The following is a 9831-nucleotide window of genomic DNA, read 5'->3' as shown; positions in this document are numbered from 1 at the left end:
ATTTCTGTGTGGATAACACCGTACCTACCAGGACTGTACGGTGTTTCTCCAACAACAAACCTTGGATTACCCCAGAAATTAAAGCTGTCCTCAAGCAGAAGAGGAGGGCCTTCAAATCCAAAGACAAAGAGGAGTTGAAAAGGGTGCAGAGAGAGTTGAGTGGACTGATAAGGAATGGGAAGGACAGCTACAGGCAAAAGATGGAGAACCAGCTTCAGCAAAACAACGTTGGTGAAGTCTGGAGAGGCCTCAGAACCATCTCAGGCCACAAACATCAGAACTCTCTGCCTGGGAGGGATGTGAAGTGGGCAAATGAACTGAATCATTTCTTCAACAGATTTCATTCAGCCATGAGGCAGTCTGCAACATCGGCTGCAGACTCACCCACCCCCACTGCTGCTGTTCCACCTCTGACACCTCAGACACTTCACACCTCCTCTATTCACCCTGCTCACTCCTCCCCACCCCCAACAACAGCTTCCAACACACATTTAACACAAGGCTCCAGCCTGTCTCTCTCAATCACCCAGGTTAGGAGGGAACTGAGGAGGATTAATGGCAAGAAGGCAGCGGGCCCAGATGGCATCAGCTCGAGGGTCGTCAGGTCCTGCGCGGACCAACTGTGTGGGGTGATGGAGCACCTCTTCAGCCTGAGCCTGAGGCTGGGAAGAGTCCCACAGCTCTGGAAAACCTCCTGTGTTGTACCAGTGCCAAAGACTTCACGCACCAAGGACCTCAACAGCTACAGGCCGGTGGCTCTGACATCCCACCTGATGAAGACCCTGGAGCGGTTGGTCCTGGCTCAGCTTCGGCGCCTAACAAGCTCATCACTGGACCCACTTCAGTTTGCCTACCAGCCTGGCATTGGAGCGGATGATGCCGTCATTCACCTCCTACATCGTTCCCTCGCTCACCCGGAGACTGCTGGGAGCACTGTGAGAATCATGTTCTTTGATTTCTCCAGTGCCTTCAACACTATTCTTCCCTCGGTTCTGAAGGACAAGCTGGAGAACTCTGGAGTGGACCATGACCTCACTACCTGGATTTTGGACTACCTCACCGACCGACCACAGTATGTGAGGACTCAGGGCTGTGTGTCGGACAGGGTCGTCTGCAGTACGGGGGCCCCACAGGGAACGGTTCTGGCTCCGTTCCTCTTCACCATCTACACTGCAGACTTCTCCCACAATTCCACCCAGTGCTTCCTGCAGAAGTTTTCTGATGACTCTGCAATAGTTGGCCTCATCACTGATGGGGACGATAAGGAGTACAGAGGACTGACTCAAGACTTTGTGGACTGGTGCCAGCTGAACTACCTCCAGATCAACGCCACTAAAACCAAGGAGCTGGTGGTAGACTTCCGCAGGCACAAGCATTCTCCACTGCAACCACTGAACATCCAAGGTATGGACATTGAGGCTGTGGACAGCTACAGGTACCTTGGTGTTCATCTGAACAACAAACTGGACTGGACTCATAACTCAGACGCCCTCTACAGGAAAGGGCAGAGCAGGCTGTACCTGCTGCGGAGACTCAGGTCGTTTGGAGTGGAGGGCCCACTCCTGAAGACCTTCTATGACTCTGTGGTGGCTTCTGCTATCTTTTATGGTGTGGTCTGCTGGGGCGGCAGCATCTCTGCCGGGGACAGGAAGAGACTGAACAGGCTGATCCAAAGGGCCAGCTCTGTTCTAGGATGCCCTCTGGACCCAGTGGAGGTGGTGAGTGACAGGAGAATGGCGGCTAAGCTGTCATCCCTGTTGGACAACATTTCCCACCCCATGCAGCAGTCTGTGACAGCACTGAGCAGCTCCTTCAGTGGGAGACTGCGGCACCCACGGTGTGGGATGGAGAGATTTCGCAGGTCTTTCCTCCCTACTGCTGTCAGACTCCACAATAAAGACTTTAACTGAACAAACACACACATCCACACATGTGCAATAACACTAAGTGCAATACTTTTCTGGCATCGTTGTATTTTTACTCAGTTGTATATAGCATTTGTATTCTATTTTTATCTTATTGTATATTTTATTCTATTTTATTCTACTGTATATAGTATTTTATTTTATTCTATTCTGTACAGTTGTGTACTGTATTTATTCTTATTGTATTCTAATTTTTGCTTCATAACTTTTGCACTGTCCACTTCCTGCTGTGACAAAACAAATTTCCCACGTGTGGGACTAATAAAGGTTATCTTATCTTATCTTATAAGTAAAAAAAAATCCGATTAATGGAATCGTTCATCATAGATCAATTTGTCATTAAAAAAACCCCCAAATTTTTGGAGGCTTTCAGGAACAATTAGGCTTATATTCCAATGGTGCATTTTGAACTTCACGTACTTTTAGCTTTCTAATGACGATTAAATGTGTAAATGTCATTAAGAAACTCTTTCACAGATCTATTAATGCAGCTGATTTTAATGCAGTGTGGTTATTGGTGCCAGTTGGTCAGGTCTTATTTCAGAAATTGCTAATGTACTGGAAGAAAATATCCAGTGAGCAGAAGTTGGATCCAAGGCATTAAAATGGTTTACTGATGCCAGAGATTACACGAAAATGGCCAGACTGCTTTAGGCTGATAAAAAGGCAGTGGTAACTCAAAAATACTCTCATTACAATGAAGGTATTCAGAACAGCATCTCTGAATGCAGAACATATTGAACCTTAAAACAGATGGACTACAGCAGTTTGCACCAACTCATGAAAGTTGGATAATAAAAGACTGGAAATACATTGTCTGCTCTGATGAGTGTCAGTTCCTGGTGTGAGATACGAATGATAGGGTCAGAATTCTCTTGGCCCACTTTGACCCTGATAGTGCCCACTGAACATAATTTAAACACTCCAGCCTACTTTATTATTGCTGGTGACAACGCCATCCCTTTATGACCACAGCGGACCCATTTGTTGATGGCTCCTTCCAGCAGGATAATATGCCATGTCACAAAGCTCAAATCATCTTAAACAGGATCCTGAACATGACATTGATTTTCCTGACCTCTATAGTTACTAGATCTCAATCAAATAGTGCATCTTTGAAATGTGGTTAAACAAACTAAATGCTTTCGTTCTGAAACAAATGATTCAATAGAACAGAAAAGCTGTTAACAAAGTTATTTCTGTGCTTTTGTATATGGATGGATTTGGATTTATTGATGAACAGACTTTAGATAGGTATGTGATAGGTATGTGATTGTTAGACTCCGATGGCCCTTTATCTCTTGCAGTTTGGTGTGTTCCCATCACTGGTATCATTAAGGTGCTGTTATCAGCTCACATGTCAACCACTTCAACTGGTGCATGTGGCATGGTTGTGAAACGATGTGTCATGTCGCTGGGTTTGTGACCCACTGTCACAGGAGTGTCCCTCTCCAAGAGAATGGATCCAGAACCCAAAACCTCATGCACTAGCTCTGTTATGTCTCCTTCCCCTCACCTGAACTGGTCGTGGCAGATGGCTTCCCCTCCCTGAGCCTCTTTCAATATTAAGTGCCCTGAGGCAACCGTTGTTGTGATTTGGCACTATATAAATAAAATAGATTTGAACAAGACATTTTGGAAACTTTAGCAGTACACTAAATTTATTAGTCCCCATTATGAGTCCAGAGTGTGGTCCACATTGCAGAGGTGGTTTGGTGCAGCCTGATTAAAACTGTAATTTAGAAACATCCTCATGACAACGACTGGAGAAATCTAATGCTAAACTAAAAACTAACATAAAATACTATCAAATATTATATAACAGAAATGGACCACATTTCATTTTACCTATATCAGGTAGCCTCTTTGAGTATCTCACCTAAGTGACCTTTCAAAATTTATAACATAGCTAAAAAATGGCAAGCAATGAAACAAAATTAAGAGAAAATAAAACTACAATAATAACAACAATAACGATATGATTGCTCTCTGAATTAATAAACTTCTGAGGGAAAAACACGCTTATGTGCAGGATTATTTCACAGGGTCTGTCATTTTCCACTTTTATTTATTTTTTTAATTTTATTGAAGATTTTGATCAAAAGCAAATTCATTCAGCAATATGCAGTGGCGTGTCTAGAAAATTTTTGTTGGGAGGGCCAGGTAGGGGCACAGATTTGGAGAGGGGTGGCAGATGTAATTGGCAGATAATGTTTAAAAAAAATTCTACCAACCGTTAACCATAATTCAATAACCCTATAAATCTAATAACTGAGTGCGCTTTTAACTCTTATTAGAATGAGATTTTAACCACTACGGTGCAAAGTTTTTAGATACTGCGTTGATAAAGTACAAGAGATACAATCAGTGCTTTGTCAGTGTTTACTCAGCATTCAAGGACATCAATATTTGCATAGTATTTTTACTGACATATAGTGCACATATGTTTTGGGCAAAAACATTTTTTAATATTAAAATACGAACATTTGTAACAAACAATTGACAAATTAGCCAATGCCAATGTAAAACTTTATCTGCCTATTAAAAAAAGAAGATAATCTTCTCACAAACTGGTGTTTGATTTTGAAACAGGAAAAAGTGGGGAAACAAATGAAAAGACTAACATTTGAATAAAACCTGAAAGCAAGTAAATACTTTCTATGCTGGCTTATGATAAACTTTGGTAATATTGATAAAGAACAACACTGGCTGATGATGAAATACAGTCAGCTGGCATGGTGACACTGCCAGTATTAACCTGCAGGGCTGGACTGGGAGAGAAAATCGGGTATTTTGACTAGAGACCGGCCCACCAGGTATTAAAGCCATAAAGACTTTGAATGAAAACAAATGCTGTTGTGACAGTGATGTACACTGGCCTGTGCCCCCCCCCCCCAGACCACCCCGCTGGACACGCCACTGGCAATATGCACAATGTAAATGTGCTAAATAAAACGTGAGTACCTGCATTCGTTTGACAAGTAATTCATGTGGTTGTCATGTAGTAATTTTGCATTTTTTATTTTTTGGTAGTTGGAAATATATCTTTTATGTTCTATTCTGTTTGCCTGCGAGTTGTTTTTGTTTTTGAGTTTGTTAGTCTATTACTGAGCAGAGTCCAAAACAAACTTCTTTATTGGAAAAAAGGAGTTAGAATGAAATATATCTTATCTTTCTATAGTGCCGGTCTCTTTCTCTGCCAACAGGACAAGTGCGTCCATGTGAGGTAAAAACAGGTCAACCTACAATAAAATCATTTGGTTCACTTTCTAATGCATATAGGCTGGTTGTATTCTCCATCCATCCATTTGCTTCCGCTTATCCTTTTCAGGGTCGCGGGGGGCGCTGGAGCCTATCCCAGCTGTCATAGGGCGAGAGGCGGGGTACACCCTGGACAGGTCGCCAGTCTGTCACAGGGCTAACACACAGGGACAGACAACCATTCGCACTCACATTCACTCGCACATTCACACCTAGTGACAATTTGGATTATCCAATTAACCTATCCCCACAAGCTGCATGTCTTTGGACAGTGGGAGGAAGCCGGAGTACCCGGAGGGAACCCACACAAACACGGGGAGAACATGCAAACTCCACACAGAAAGACCCCGGCCTGATGTTGGAATTGAACTCAGGACCTTCTTGCTGTGCGGCAACGGTACTAACCACCGTGCCACCGTGCTTGTATTCTTTTCTACTATAAAAAATTTGAATTGGAAGATTATAACAATAGATATATAATAATAGATATTATGTTACCTCTGATTGGCTTTTTATGCGTCAAGGTAGTTTAGTCCATGCGGAAATGAAACAGAACTGCCAATCACAAGCAAAGATGAAGATAACCACTGCAAACATCACATGCTTTTCACCAAATAGTGCATAGCTTAGAATAAGGTTGCCTCGGTTCGCCATGGTTTTCAGGATTTTCCTTTAGGGCACAGTACCTGGCACCAGGTATTAAAATAGCACTTGCACTGCCAGGGTTCAAAGCGATCCAAGCAGGTACTAAAATGGGACATTGTGAGACAACATGCCACCAATTGTCTGGTCAGTGGCATCACTCCATGAGTTACGACAGCGTCTCCTTTAGAGAAATCCAAACCACCATTTTTGTAACCCAGCAACAAGTGAAATAGCTCAAAAAAACCTCACCATGATCCCTGAGTCTGACAAAAAGCCAAAGACCAAGCAGCAGGTATATCATCGCTTCAACATCTTTACTGTAGCGTGTTGCATACTAGTTATATCAAAATACTATAACAATGACCATGCACGTTAGGTGGTCGAGTCGAGTCGTGGCGAGCCGTGTATCAAATTCAAATTCAAATTTTATTTGTCACACACACACAACCATACACAGTATGACATGGGGGTGAAATGCTTGTAGCTGTACAATGCCCGACCATTAAATGACAGAAGAAAAGTTTTACAATATTTACAATTTACAGTTTACTACAAAATTTACAAATTAACTTAGGAATTTACAGTAAAGAATGTGCAAATAGCAGAAGAGATTATAAAGATAAGGATTATAAATTATAGGAATTATAGGATTATAGGAAATGTGTGGTGGTGCGTGTGGTGACGTGTTTGGGAGAGTCCAGTCCTACACCTGGTTCAGGCCCCGAATAGCCTGGGGGAAGAAGCTCCTCCTCATTCTCTCTGTTTTGGCCTTAAGGGAGCGGAAGCGCTTCCCAGACCTCAACAGTGAGAAGAGTCCATTGTTGGGATGGGAGAGGTCCATCATAATCTTTCTAGCTTTGGACTTGCACCGCTTGGTGTAGATGGACAGCAGGTCAGGGAGCTCTGATTGAATGATGCGTTCTGCCGAGCGCACCACCCTTTGCAGATCTCGTCTGTCCTGCTTGGTGCTGTTCCCAAACCAGGTGCAGATGTTTGACGTCAGGACGCTCTCGATGGTGCAGGAGTAGAAGTTCTTGAGCACCTTCAGTGGCACATGGAAGTCTCTAAGTCTTCTGAGGAAGAAGAGACGCTGACGGGCTTTCTTAACCAGGGTGTTGATGTGGCAGGACCATGACAGGTCCTGAGTGATGTGGACACCCAGGTATCGGAAACTGTCCACTCTCTCCACTGGCGTGCCACTGATGATGAGGGGTTTGTAATTCCTCGCCTGCTTTGTAGTGAAGTCCACGATCAGCTCCTTAGTCTTGCTGATGTTTAGGAGGAGGTTATTCTCCTGGCACCAGGTCTCCAGGTTCCTAATCTCCTCCAGGTAGGCCGTCTCGATGTTGTCGGAGATCAGGCCCACAACAGCAGTGTCGTCAGCAAACTTGACAATGGAGGTGGTGTCGGATGTGGCTACACAGTCATAAGTGTACAGTGAGTACAGCAGGGGGCTTAAAACACAGCCCTGAGGCACTCCAGTGCTGAGTGAGATGGAGGGGGAGACTTGTTTTCCCACCCTCACTGATTGGGGTCTGTCTGTGAGGAAGTTGAGGATCCACTGACACAGTGATGAGCTGAGTCCTAGATCCGTCAACTTGGTGAAAAGCTTAGAGGGAATTATTGTGTTGAATGCTGAACTGTAGTCCACGAACAGCATCCTAACATAATTCCCTCTGCCAGTGTCCAGGTGACTCAGGGATGTGTGGAGCAGGTGAGATATGGCATCGTCTGTGGAACGATTAGTCCGGTAAGCAAACGGAAGTGAGTCGATGGTGGCAGGAAGTGAAGAAGTGATGTGATCTCTCATCAGTCTTTCAAAACACTTCATCACAATTGAAGTCAGTGCTACTGGACGGTAGTCATTGTGGCAAGCGGGCTGTTGTTTCTTTGGAACAGGGACAATAATGGACTGTTTGAAGCACGTGGGAACCACAGCTTGGTCCAGGGAGAGGTTGAAGATCTCCGTGAACACCGGTGCTAGTTGATCAGCGCAGGCTCTAAGGACCCGGCCAGGGATTGCATCTGGTCCTGCTGCCTTCCTGGTGTTCACCCTCCTGAAGGTGTTCCTCACGGCATGCTCTGTGATGACGAATGCATTTTCTTCACTGGTGCACTCCGAGCGCGCGCAGCCGTTTGTTGTTTTAATTGCTGTGGCGTCGAAGCGAGCATAAAACGTGTTCAGCTCATCAGCCAGTGAAGCATCTGCATTCATCATTGAAGAAGCTGGTCGTTTATAGTCCGTTATAGTCCGCAGTCCTTTCCACAGGCTCCTAGAGTCGCACTGTCGTAGCTGTGACTCTAGTTTTTCCCCGTAGCTCCGCTTTGCCTTTCGGACCGCGCTGCGCACGTTGTAGGACGCAGCCTTGTATAGGTCCATATTACCGGAGACAAGCCCTTCATTGTAGGCAGCTGTGCGTGATCTCAGAGCGTCGCGGATGTTTTTATCCACCCACGGCTTCTGGTTGGGAAACGTTCGGATGATAGTTCTTTCTGCTGTGTCGTCCGCTAGTTTCCCGATAAATCCCACAACCGCTTCCGTAAACATGTTGATGTCATCAGAGCTGCGCCGAAACATGTCCCAGTCTGCGTCATCCAGTGCGTCCTGCAGCGTGGTCACCGATTTGTCCGTCCAGCGAGCGACCTCCCTCCTGATTGGTGGTTGCTGCTTTAGCCTTTGTTTGTAAGCAGGCATGAGGAAGATGGCGGAATGGTCTGATTTTCCAAATGCCGGCAGGGGCTGAGCCTTGTAACAGTTCTTGAACGGGGTGTAGCAGTGGTCTAATGTCCTCGTGCCCCAGGTGGGGCAGTTGATGTGCTGGTGAAGGTTGTGAAATGTCCGTTTGAGATTCACTCTGTTAAAATCTCCCATAACAATGAGTGCGGCATCTTGGTTAAGTGTTTGTTGATGTGTGAGAGCCTCATGTAGCTCACATAAGGCAGTGTCCGAGTCCGCGTGAGGCGGAATGTAAACAGTGCAGGCAATGACCGCAGTGAATTCCCGAGGGAGATAGAAAGGGCGACACTTAACGATCAAAAGCTCCAGATTGGGCGAGCAAGAGCGTGTGAGTGGGGAGATGTTTGTGCTGTCGCACCATCTGTTGTTCACCATCAAACACACTCCACCACCTCTTTTCTTCCCCGACTCCATTGTCCTGTCCATGCGGTAAACCGAAAAGAACCCCGTCTTTGCTTTTGTGTTATTTAGAGTTCTTAGTCTCTTGGTTTCTCTTTCTGCGTTCCAGGTTTGTTCCGTTTCCCCTTGTTGAGTCCGCGTTGCTGTTGTATGTTTCCCGTTTTACTTTGACAGTCTGTGTCTTGTGTTAATGTTTTCAGTTTTGCTTCCCCTTGGTCTTGTCATGTTTGACTACTCCCAGCTGTGCTCTCCTCCTGTGTCTCATTCCCTCGTTTTCCCTCTGTGTATTTAAGCCCCGTGTCTTCCCCTGTTTGTTGCTATGTCCTCTGCATTAGCTGTTTGTTTATCTCTCATCATGTTTTGGCCATGCCATGCCATGCCATGCCATGCCATGCCATGCCATGCCATGCCATGCCATGTCATGTCATGTCATGTCATGTCATGTCATGTCATGTCTTCCCAGTTTAGGTCATTCATCCTAGTTGGAGTTTCTGTTTTATTTTTAGTGCTATTGCACTGTGTATTGTTTGTTTCTCAGTTTGTATTTGCCAGCAAATAAAAGCTGCCACCTTTAAGTTAAATTCACTGTCTCCGAGTCCTGTGTTTTGGTCCAACCACTGCCCCTCCAAACAGCTTACCTTGACTGCTTTCTTCCATTTGAGCAATATCTCTAAAATTAAATAACCTGTCTCAGAGGGATGTTGAAAAACTAGTTCATGCATTTATTACTTCTAGGCTGGACTACTGTAATTCATTATTATCAAATTTAGAAATGCGTTCCTATATGTTCAAAATTAAATACGTGTACAGCTCGGGTCGAGCCATTTAGAGACAAAGAGAGGGGAGGCTGAGGGAGCAGCCAAA

The sequence above is a fragment of the Aulonocara sp. 'chitande type north' Nkhata Bay genome, linkage group LG11, assembly GCF_057382095.1.
Source record: "Aulonocara sp. 'chitande type north' Nkhata Bay isolate Kocher_YH1m ecotype deep benthic linkage group LG11, A_spYH_male_GT1.1, whole genome shotgun sequence".
Taxonomy (NCBI): Eukaryota; Metazoa; Chordata; class Actinopteri; order Cichliformes; family Cichlidae; genus Aulonocara; species Aulonocara sp. 'chitande type north' Nkhata Bay.
This window is presented reverse-complemented; position numbering follows the sequence as displayed.